At 38.0% G+C, this 12,013-nt stretch overlaps 1 long non-coding RNA gene across 2 annotated transcripts in view; it reads left to right on the top strand.

Moving 5' to 3' along the window:
* LOC306645063 overlaps positions 1-12,013 on the top strand; it is a 78,895-nt gene that overhangs the window by 55,792 nt on the left and 11,090 nt on the right. Inside the window, exon 4 of one of the 2 annotated variants that reach the window (XR_013759530.1) lies at positions 3,927-6,181. The exons of the other annotated variant lie outside the window; for it this stretch is intronic. This is a non-coding gene — a long non-coding RNA (uncharacterized lncRNA). Of the gene's footprint in view, positions 1-3,926; positions 6,182-12,013 lie in introns of those variants that run through there. 2 annotated transcript variants of the gene reach the window in all.

The raw sequence follows: 12,013 nt of genomic DNA, 5'->3' as shown, positions 1-12,013 counted from the left end.
TGAAATAACAGCAGATTATAGCTGGAGCCTCAAATGACCTTAAATACTAGTTTAGTTGATGTCTAGTAGAGCCTTTGGAGAGAAGAAATACAAGTCTCTCAGGGTCTTTTAACTTTGCAATTTGTAAAATGCTCTCATTGTAATAGCTTATGAGCTTTCACCAAAGCAAACCACACAACTATAACAAGAAACTCTGCTCACAAATTGTCACTGCCTGTCTAATAGACACTCTCTGCTTTCATATTTGGGGGACACACTAAAACCATGTGTTTGGATCTAAAACACAATCAACAAGTGGGGACATGGGGTCTAAAAGAAGATGAAGTGTGGGTGTTCCCCAGATTAGCACCATGCCTAATGCCAGGACTCACATTAACAGAGATGGGGGCAGAGCAGGGTGGGTGGGGTGGGGGGTGCCACCAGTTTCAGCTGTGCGGTGGTGATGAAGGAGAAAATGAGGTAATTTGGGCCAACTCCTGCTAGGGGGGAATGAAGTCCATATGGATGTCAGTTGGCAGCCCGAGCATCCTGTGTTGTACAGCCATGTAGCCGGTGCCATCAGGCATCTGAGCATCTGGACTCCAACAAAGCAGAGCTTCTGGATATACTGCATCTTCAAGGGTGGCTCTAGGCAGAGGGCTTCAAAGAGGGCCCAGGAACCTTTGAGCAATGCTCAAAGTCTGGCTACTCTATAAAGCCCTGATTATATGAATAAAGTCTTAGCTGTTCTTTAGGCAACTCACTTGACATGCTTGAACCTTATAAACTATGAGACACATGAAAATGCATGGTGCTTTAAATGCATTTGGAGGACCATCTCAACACATCAAAATTGAATTTAGTTTGCTAATTTTCAAGAGCCAGATTTAATGATGTGCATGCATTACTCATCCCATTAATACCAACCACATATACTTCTAAACCACCCCTTACCCTCATATCCTTCTTCATCCGATATGTGCACACCTGCCTCCTCACAGGACCCCACACCCAAGCAACCCATGTCTGCCTCCAGAGGCATGTGCACATGCAGATGCAAACATCTTCACCAAACCTGGGGGTCATACATGCTTCCCTTCTCCTTGCAGCCTGTCTTGAATCATGCAGCTGTTTTGGGTCATTTTCTGACCCACCAGCTACACTCCAGGTGGAACAGCTGTGGTCACAGACTTGGGCAGGACTTGTTGCCAAGAGAGGGCTGAGAGGTGGCTGAGTGAGCAGCCTTTGAGTGTAGCTGTGGAATGTGGGTGGAGCCAGATGAGAAGGGGCACAGCTGATGCCACTTTTTCAAGAAGAAGGTGGGAATCTCCCCTTCCATCCCAGTGAGATGACTGAAGGCAGCTGTGGGCTGCTGATGCAAGGAAAATAAGATGATGGAGCTTAGCTTCAGAAGCAGCAGCTGCTGTGGTCCACAGGGCACCGCTGGGTCATCCCTGGATGGTGGGCATGGCTCCAGTGCCTGTGTGTAGTGGTGGGAGGTGGCTTCAGTAGGGCTCTGACCAGAAGGTGTTGGCAGTTGGTTGAGTTTTTTTGCTCTGAGGGACAGTGTGTGGTCATATGTGTGAGAGGACATATCTCCATGTGTTTACTCATCTACCTGGAGACAATTGGCCTGCAGGATGATTTTTAAGATTTCTGAGCGGCAGGAAGAGCTGAGGGTTAGCGAAATCTGCCAAATGCATGTGATGCACTTGCACGCGGCTTCTCTGCCTGCAATGCTAATGCTTTCACTATTGTTGAGAAGCAAGATCCCTGTTGGTTGGAGAGTCCTGTCCAGTGCATCTCACTCCATGATCAGTTTTGTTCTCTTTCCCTAGTTGCTCATTCCAGGCTGAAGGAGATCCATGGGGTCATGAACCCAGTAAATGATGCTAGAGCAAAGTCTGGTCTTGGTTGTTGCTACCAACTGTGGTTCCAAGTTCTGAAGTCACTTGTCTTTAATGCAAGAGTTCATGTTTAGTGAAATTATGAAAAAAAAAATGACTTAGGTGTGTGTGTGTGTGTGTGTGTGTGTATTTACCACTTTCAGTCCTACCATAGGTTTTTTTGGTCTCCTTCATTTCCTCTCCAGGACCAGTGACCTTCAATTGTTTCTCTGTCAGGCAGGCCACTCATTAAGCTGCTCTTTCCAGAACAATCTTCTATCTGCAGTGTCCCAGTCATTCAGCTATCACCAACAGTACTGTTGTGACTGGAGAAGGACCCGTGGCTATAGAAAGACCAGGCTTAGTAACTAAAAACCAACTGCTGGCTGAACTCCTTTGTCTTTGGCACACATCTTCCAACTTCTGAGCCCTTGGTCCCTTTCCATCATCTCACCTTGCACCCAAGTAGATGCGGTCACTCTCTTTGATTCTGTGATGGGATTGGCCATGTCTTTGATTTCACTCCTTGGCCCACCTCCTCAGCAACAGCTGCCTTCTCGGCTTGACTTCAATCTCCATATTCGTTATGGATAAAGCTACAAGATGAATGCATCTGTCCCTAGCAGCTGGAAATTATAATCTCCCACTATGTGATTCATTTCTTGGGCACAGGGTAGGGCAACAGAGCTTAATTTGAATTGAAAAGTTCCTCCTCTCCTTCAGTAGTTTGCATCAGAATTTTTTTTCTCTCATCATGGTATTTGGAGAACACCAATTGATTGTGAGAATTCATACTAAAGTATGAATGACTACTAAGATGTTAATAGAATGTATGACTCCCTGAAAGAATGATTTCAGAGGAAGATAGGTTGTTTTCTGATTTGTTTAAGAAACGAGAAGACCCTTTTCCAGGTTCTCAATTGCTAAAGGATATTCTTTGACATATCTCTAGTCTTCTGATGTCAGTATGTTTGTTCCTTTTCTTTCACTACGTGACACCAGCTCTTCAAGGACTGAGATTGCAGTCCTCTGGATAAACACACTCCTTGGCCATCTTCAGGGTGAGATCCATCTTTCCTTGGGGATGAAATTTAGAAATTTAGTCTCCCACACTGCCCCTCCCTCTGATATCCCTCACATATTAGTACATTAGCTCACTGGGAAGTGTGACCACGTGAACTTGCCTCCTCTTCAGCAAACTCTGCCTGATTCACGCTGTCAGCATGTGTTCAGAAAACCATGCCATTTGCTCATGATTATCAAATTTCATAGGACACATTTTTCACAGCAATTTTTCCTTTCTGAATAAACCTATAAACAATGAACATGAAAAACATTTGTTTATATTCTTTTATTGGAGATTCATTGTAATTATGATAATTATAATATCTTGAACATATCTCATTTGTCATCTTAATCCCCTGAGATGATAATTACTCATCCTATACTATAGTTAAAGGAACTAAGGTTGAGACATATTCAATAATTTGCCTAAAGTCATGTCGTCAACCAGTGATTATTATAGAGTTCAGATCAAAGTTTATTTAATTCCAAATTCTGTATTCATTCCACTAAATCTATCTGGCTAGGAATGATCTGTTGTGATGAATAAGCGTTGATGTTTTCCTTCCTTCAGAGGTGAAGGCCATCTTAGTGACTAATGGGAGCTTGCTCCTCTTCCCGGCATCCCTCACAGTTTATAAAGTAGGGAACCTTGAGGCTGACATGTCCTCATTATGGTCAACCAGCTGATTCATCTTGGTCCTCAGCTTCTTTGTACTGGTTTTTAATAAGGTAAGCCTGCCTTGCCATTATACCTACATTTCTGTATCATGTATGCATTGTGTGTGTGTGTTTTACATTGTACTTTGACATCTTAAAAATCCTTTATAGCTGAGGAGAGCCTGTCCTTGGGGTGGGAGTAGAGCTCTAACCAATTCTTCAAGATAAGAGGGGTTCAGCTGGAGCTTGCAATATGCAAACTAACTATTCCAGAGCAAGACCTGTCTGTCAAGCCTGTACCAAGCAGGAGGTGATTGTCTTCTGTTTTTCTCATCCCAGAGTCAGGGACCACCTCCATAGTGTAGACCCCCAAAATTATTCAGAAGAGCTCATCCTGAACTGCTGGTGCTGCCCTGCCTTGCCCTTCCCTTGGAAAGCCCAATGGGCTCTGGCCTAGACCTTCCCATCAGTCCTGTCTTCTGCCTGATTATCAACCATCTTTCCCATGTGACCCTTCATGACTTACTGTGCTTCCTGTCCCTAGGACCTGTGAGTCTAATCAACTTTAGTCTTTTTTTTTTTTTTTTTTTTAAGTCTCTCTTCTGTCCCCACTTGTGGCCACATGGGACTGAAGATCACATAAAAGAACAATTTCCCACAGAAGGGAAGAAGTAACTTGTACTACTCTTCATTGCAATAAAGAGCCAATAGTCTTTTTGATAAGCAGGAAGTACTGCAAGAGGAGTTAAAAGCAAATGTACAGTTTCCTCCTGACCTGTGGACAGAACTTAAGCTTGGGATGCACAGCTGGGAAAAATCCTTAACCACAGATTTGTGAATTTGTGAGGCTTTATAATGAATACTGTGACGGCTGTTACTTAGTGGCAGCTGATATCATCTGCCAGTTTTGCATATATTCCTCTTCATTTTCTAAGGCAAACCACAGATGTTTTATCCCTTGCGATCACACCTGCAGACCTAAAACCAGTTTTTAAAAAAATGGGATAGCAGATGTTTTGAAATTGGAACAGTTATGCAATTGGACAGAAAAAAGAAGTTACCAAAATGATTCCACTATTCCTTTATCTGTACAAATGCCAGAAAATAACTTTTTTTTTCCCACTATGGTATAGAAAATGAGCTGTCCTGGATTTTTCTGTTTCCCCTAAATTAGAAGGCAGTTTTGACATTTTATTTACATAAAAGGTGATGGTTTTTATTCCAGCTCTGAGATTCAACTCACCTTAATAAATTGTCTCACTGTATTCCTGACCCACCAGCTTGAAATAAAAGAACACTTTTAAGTCATATGAGGGCACCACATTTGCTGATGCAAAAATGTGTTACTCTGATAGGAAAGTTAATTAAGCAATAAGACATGACATGACGTGAATTATTGTGTAATAACTCATGCCTTCAGTGTAGCGAGGCACAAACCTGAAGGCCAAGTACCCCTGCAGCATCTGGGCATGAATTATGCTACAATAACTCAAGCCCTGGAGTTTTTCCAGTGAAGCAGGAGAGGGGGCAGGGATGAGGACCAAGGACAAAAATTGATCTCTTGAAAATAAGAGAGAATGAAAAGGAATCACCACTTAAAACTGCATATGCTTCCTTTTAAACAATATATTTATGACCACAATTTGAGGATAAAGGATACTGGGATTCCTTTTAACATTTCTAGTTGCTTGGAGAAAACACTATAAACTTCTAGTTTTGGGTCTATTGAAGGAAATGTTTTGCCAGAAGTTTGGGCACTTGGAAACTCAACAATTCAGTGGATTCTTTTTGATACAAAGGGGGAAATAATTCATTTTTATTCAGAAATTTCACAATCTACCTCTGACTCTGGGAAAATAAACGTGCTGAGAATTGGAAGCCGTGGGTCTTGTGAGATAGGGGTATGGTAACTGATCCGTGAAAACACTATTCCCTTTATTTCCTTGTTCCCCACATCATATTAGGATCCAGATTGGCTTCAGAACTAAGGCAACAAGGCTGATTCCCCAGGCTTCTGTTTGGCCTGAAGAATTAAAGACAACGTGAACTGTGCAGAAGTCACAGCTTAAAGAGTTAAATAGAATGAGCCCATTTGGAATTGCATACACAAAGAGGGAGCAAAATTAGGTCCACAGAGAGATTTTCCAGCTTGTTGTTCTTTTCTTTCACGGACATATTGATTTAATGAATGATGATGTACCTAACAAGTCCCAATTAGTGGATATGGTCCTGTTAATCTCACAGCTGGATAGCTTGACAGCCAATCAGATCGCTCTTTGTTAAAATCCAACTTAATAAAAAAATGTATCTATAAAGGAAGCAGCAGCATTTCCCCCATTTACATGTGGACACTTGGGACTGACTGAGATTGACAAGAATGTGCCCTGTCCAGCCTCAAAGAACTGAAGCTGCATGAAGAACAGCTCTCCCGTGTCCCTCCTGTCCTCCTCCTTTAACCTTCAGCCACAGCCTGCGTGGAGATGAGCAGTTCAGCAAATCTGCAACTTCAGATCTTACAAGTTTGCTGGTAAAGTTCCAAAATTCATAGTCAGACCATGCCTCCCTCCATACGACTAACATATGGTATTAACGAATTTTATCAACACTGTATAAAGGGAACAGCTCCAGAATGTGTTTCTGTTATTCTTACAGTTACTCTGTTGCCTTTCAGTGTGGCACTGATATTGCCTCTCTTTGGTCCTGTTTGAAATGCTTATTTTAACATTTATTTCTCCTCTTAAATGGCTTCATTATGGAACTTTCATTTTATTTGATAAGCTGCAATTCATTCTTTTCATTGAACAGGGGGAGATCTGGAATTTTCTATTCACATTATAAAATTTAGAGTGTATTTGATTAATATATTCTCATGGGGGAAAAATTATTGTGATGAACAAAGATAGTCTATGGCACAGGTCTCAAACTTTCTGTAAAGAACCAAATGATGAATATTTTTGGTTTTGCCATCCTGTTGTAGTTACTCAGTTCTGCTATCTTGGTGTATAAACAACCTTTGGAAACAGTGTTCTAATAAAACTTTATTTAAAAAAAACAGGCAAGACAACAGGCTGAATTCAGCCTAAAGGCTACACTTTGCCAACCTGTGGTGTAAAGAATCTAAGAAAAGGGGGGTGCAATTTTGTTCCCTCCCATTGCATCATGGATTCTCAAGAGCTGAGAGAAGAATATGAAGACTGGGTTGTTAGGATATAGCAAATTTAGTAGTATAGTAAAAAGGTAAAGAATTTGGAGTCAGCCACTTTCTCCTGTGTGACTTTGGGAAAGTTATTTAACTTCTTTGAGATACACTTTGCCCACATTTTAAAGGCAATCACATTATGGGGCAGAGGCTGTTAGTTATGCATAAACTTTGATCCTTGACCTCCTCCTGGTCTTAGAGCTAGACTACATTTTCCAGTTTCCTTTGCAGTGACGTGCTTCCATGTGGTTAAACTCTCATCAATATACTGGGCAGAGAAGATGTGGGCTTGTCCAGATCTAATACCTTTAAATTGGTGAACCCATTTTGACCATACCTTTCATTCTGCTGACTGGAACCTGGACATGGTGATAGAGTCTTGGATGAGGTACAAGATCAATGCAAGGCAAAATTAGGAGAAGCCAGGGTCAAGGAGTCTCATCCCTGAACTGTTGCATGGAGTTCTGCTGCCTGATGAGCTGAAATGCTCATTGGACTGTTCTTGTGAGAGAAAAGCACATTGTTCTTGAAGCTGCTCATGTTAATGTTTTCTTGCTTTAGTGGTTCAGCCCGAAGTAAACAATGCAATATCTAACTTGCATGAGTATTATGAAGACACAAAATAATTCACATAAAGTACTTGGCATTTAATGGGCATTCCAAGATAGCTTTTATCTGTTTTGTTATTCAGGAGCATGATGGCAAAATTGGCCTTCTTGTATCCATTTGCTCCATTATCATAAGAATAATTTTTGCAAAATGTAAAGCTGGTTATGTCACCCCCCCTCCCCCAGTTTAAAATCCTTAATAAGCCACTTCTGAACTCTTTAGATGCAAATCAGAATTCTTACCACAACCTTCAAGGCCCTTGATGATCTGGCCCTTGCTGTCATTTCCAGCTGCATCTCTTGTCACTCTTTTCCTAGATCTTGTCTCTAGTCTATGTGTTCTTACAGTTATCTAGACATGCTATAATCTCCCTGCAGAGCTTGGCTCATGCTCTGTCTGCCCAATGCAACAAAACCTCCTTAATTATCTTTTTTCATTTCTGCTCAAATGCATTGGGAAGTCTTCCTTGATATCACCTTAGTAAGTTTCATGTAGCACTACATACCTTTCATTTCAAGCATGTTTCACAAATTGATGGGAATGTGTGATTACTGGAAGTTTTCCCCTCTATATTATAAATACCTTAATATGCAGGAATCTATATATTTTTGAAACCATTAAATCTCTTTAACAGCTTCCAATATCATGATCGAATGCTGGGTAAGGGAAATTGCGTTAGTCAGTTTTCCATTGCTATAACGAATAGCTGAGATAAGTCAACTTATAGCAAGGAAAGATTCATTTTGGCTCATGGTTTCAGAGGTTTCAATTGACAGTCACTTGGCTCTGTTGTTCTGTTGTGCACATAGCGGGAGCACAAGGCAGAAGGGGACACTTGACTTTATGGCAGTCAGGAAGCAAGCAGAGAGAGAAATGCATGTGAACTAACTTTTTCCTACTATCCCCACCTCTTGAAGGTTCTACCACCTCCCAAAAGGACTACACACTGGTGACCAAGTTTTTAACACATAGTTCTTTGGGGGTATTCAAAAACCAGAATATAGATGTTGAATCTCTACATAACACTTTACATAAAAATAATTTCAAAATAAATCAAAGAGTTATTTATAAGAATAAAGTTTTAAATATAGCAAACCAAATTATGGGCAATATATTATTCTGGTTTTTGAATGGAGAAGCCCTTTTGAACAGTTACAGTTTATCATCTAAAACTAATACTTCTAATATGAAAATAATATCCACTTTAATAAAAGCACAAAAATACATTTAAGGGGCTGGGGAGATAGCTCAGTTGGTAGAGTGCTTGCCTTGCAAGCACAAGGCCCTGGGTTTGATCCCCAGCACCGCAAAAAAAAAAAAAAAAAAAAAAAAAAAAAAAAAAAAAAAAAATTAAAATATGCACATTGCATAAAAGATCAATTTAATTGATATAGAAAGAAAATTATGTCAATAAAAAATTTAAGGGAAAATAAGAATATGAATAATTTACTGGAAAAGTAATTAATACATTTATGAAAAGGTATTCAGCCTAACTTTAAAGGAATGGAAACAAAAAATGAAAGATTCTTTTTTACTGATCTCATTAACAAGGACAAATATAATGATGATTTCCTAAAATGAAAAGAAGTTATATTGATTATGGAAATATATATTGGTATAAAGCTTGTGATACTATTTTGCCAAGTGAAAATTTTAAATTCACATATCCTTTGACCCAGTAATTTCACATCTAAGAATGTGCTCTAAAAATATGCTACATGATTGTTCTTTAAAATATATGAATCTCTTTATGCATAAACTTGTTGGTCACAGCATAAATGAGAGAAGCCCTGCTCTGCTTATTGCCAAAATATGGATCAAAGTAGAATTAAATAAATTGTGATAAAACATCCAGTTGTAAACTACACTACCATTAAAAGTAATGAGGTATATGTTTGTATCAGGTTAGAAAAATGTCCACTATTTATTAATTATTCATTAAAATGAATAAGTGATAGAATAATACATATACTATGATTTCATTTATATGAAGAAGTATGTACACATGATATGCAAATATTATATATGCATATATTGTATGGAATGGATAGAAAACATCTGATTTTGAGCCTTTGTCATTGACTACATCTGGGGAATGGGTTTGTGTGTCAGTGATGTAGGTGGGGAGAAAAGGGGTTTGTGGGGAAGTTTTCCTTTTTGCTTTCTAGAATCATGTTTGGTTTACTTTTTCTTCAAACAGGTATTAACTTCACTATAAGAACTTAATTCTTATTATAATTCATATCTGATTTTGCATTCAGTTCATTCTTTTTTAATTAAAATTTTTAATATTTTTTACAGAGTGCATTTTGATTCATTGTACACAAATGGGGTAGATCATTTCATTTCTATTGTACACAATGTAGATTCATACCATTTGTGTAATCATACATGTACATATCTATCTCTTTCCACCATTTTTCATACCCCCCTCACTCTCATTTTCCTCTACATAATCTCGTTCCTCCATTCTTCTCTCACCCCCACCCCCATTATATATCATCATTCAATTATCAGCAATCCCAAAATACCAAAGGTCAAATGTTTTCCCTGATCAGTTCATTCTTTATGCTACTTAAATTATAAGCTTTTAGTACATTTAAAATATATAACCTTCCTCCCATTAATATTTTCTTTCAAATTTTTGCTCTTCTATTCTTTTAGGTAACTTAAAGACCACTCCCTCAAATTTCTCAAAAATTAGGTTGAAAGGACAATAAACCTCAAAATTATCTCCAAAATACTAACATCTTCCCCATTTGTGTAAGTCTTCTTATGACTGTTGCTGAAATTTTCATATTTGTACTATAAAATATGAATTGGATTTTGTTTTTATAAATATTATCATTTCTTCCATTGTACATTTCTGTTTTTCATGATTGACAGGGAATGTACTGCTTTTGCCATTATTTATTTCAAAGCTTTGGAGAACTTTCTTACTAGTTCTTATAGTTTTTAGTTGACGCTCTTAAATTTTCAATGCAGACAATATAGGCATCTATAAGTAGTGAGTGTTTTACTCTTACCAATAACATTATCTCCCATTTCTCTTTTTAAATATTCTATGCTGTCTAAAGCAGTGATTTGTAAAATTCCTTCTTAGAAATCCCACAAAAATCTGTGGATTCTTACAGATTATTTTTTTTAATTTTTGCAAATCTTTTGTCATTTTTCCCTCTATGATTGCAATTGATAAATGAATATTTTGATGTATTTTTAGTTTGATATTTTGTTATGTACATTGAACTGAAAGGTGAAAGCGAAGCAATGAGGATACATGTTGAAATTTCAGGTAGTTGTCATTAATGTAAGGGTCTTCCTTGCTGAATGAGCCTTCTAATTCCAGAGGAATAGCTCAATTTTTAAAGTTTTTTTTTTTTTTTTTAATATGTCATGGCTATCTTTATAGCACGTTGAATTTTTTTGTATTATTAACATTTTCTCCATCACTTTAAAAAGTCAGGGGTCATCAAATTATGGCCATTGGGCAACATCTGGCCCAATGCCAGTCTGTAAATAAAGTCCTGTTGGAATACAGTCATTCCTATCTGCTTATATTTGCCTATAATGGTTTTCACATTCTATTGGCAGCTATGGCATGGAGATATGAGCCACATTCTAAAATGTTTATTATTTGCCCTTTCTAGAAAAATTTTTGCCAGCCCCCAATCTAGTCAGTTAACATAACAAGAAACCACCTCTTCCCTTTTTGGGGGGCATTTGCCAACTGCAATGCTGTAAATACTCATATCATGGTTGATCTCTTTTTTTTTTTTTTTCCATTTTTTTTGGTCAGTGCTGGGGATTTGAACCTAGGGCCTTGGGCTTGCAAGGCAAGCACTCTACCAACTGAGCTATATCCCCAGCCCCTTCATGGGTAATTTCAAGCTAGCAATGTGAATTCTCATAAGGCAGAGATGGGACAATGTGCATAGCACAGCACTATATAATATCTCTACCATATTGATACGTTATCTGCAAAAGCAATAATAATGTGCTGCAAAATAATTAGAAGGTGACACACTTTGAGTTTTTATCTTTGATTTTAACACACTTTAATTGTAAGTTTACATTTTTAATTTTTTAATAATGGTTATATTTAATAATAGTTCACAATACTCTTGAAATTTTAACAGATTACTTCTCTCAGTAGCCATATATACAAGTTCTAGCATGTTACTGACTGAAAGGATTTTCAAAACACTAATTGAAGAGCTCCACCCTCAATGTTTCTGAATTAGTAGGACTGGAGTGAACTCTGAGGGTTTGCATTCCAAATGGGTTCCCAAGTGATGCTAATGCTATTGGTCAGAGAACCAAACTTTGAGGCTGTAACATTATCTTCAGTGACAGCAGGACCCACATTTGTTTGAGATGGATATTTCAAGTATTACAATTCTAATTTGCTGGAATTTTTTTATTATTACCATTATTAATTTCATCATTAATATCATTGCTTATATTTTGAATTGATGGTTTATTTTTCTTTTGAACTCTTTATGTGATCTTTCTATTAATACATTTCCCCATTTAAAAACTATAATTTCATTCCTGGCATTGCCTGTGATCATAATGGATTATGTTACTTTATCATTGCATTCAATTTCTGTATTTATAT

The sequence above is a fragment of the Sciurus vulgaris genome, assembly GCF_902686455.1.
Source record: "Sciurus vulgaris genome assembly, chromosome: 15".
In the NCBI taxonomy this organism is placed as follows: Eukaryota; Metazoa; Chordata; class Mammalia; order Rodentia; family Sciuridae; genus Sciurus; species Sciurus vulgaris.
This window is presented reverse-complemented; position numbering and strand designations above follow the sequence as displayed.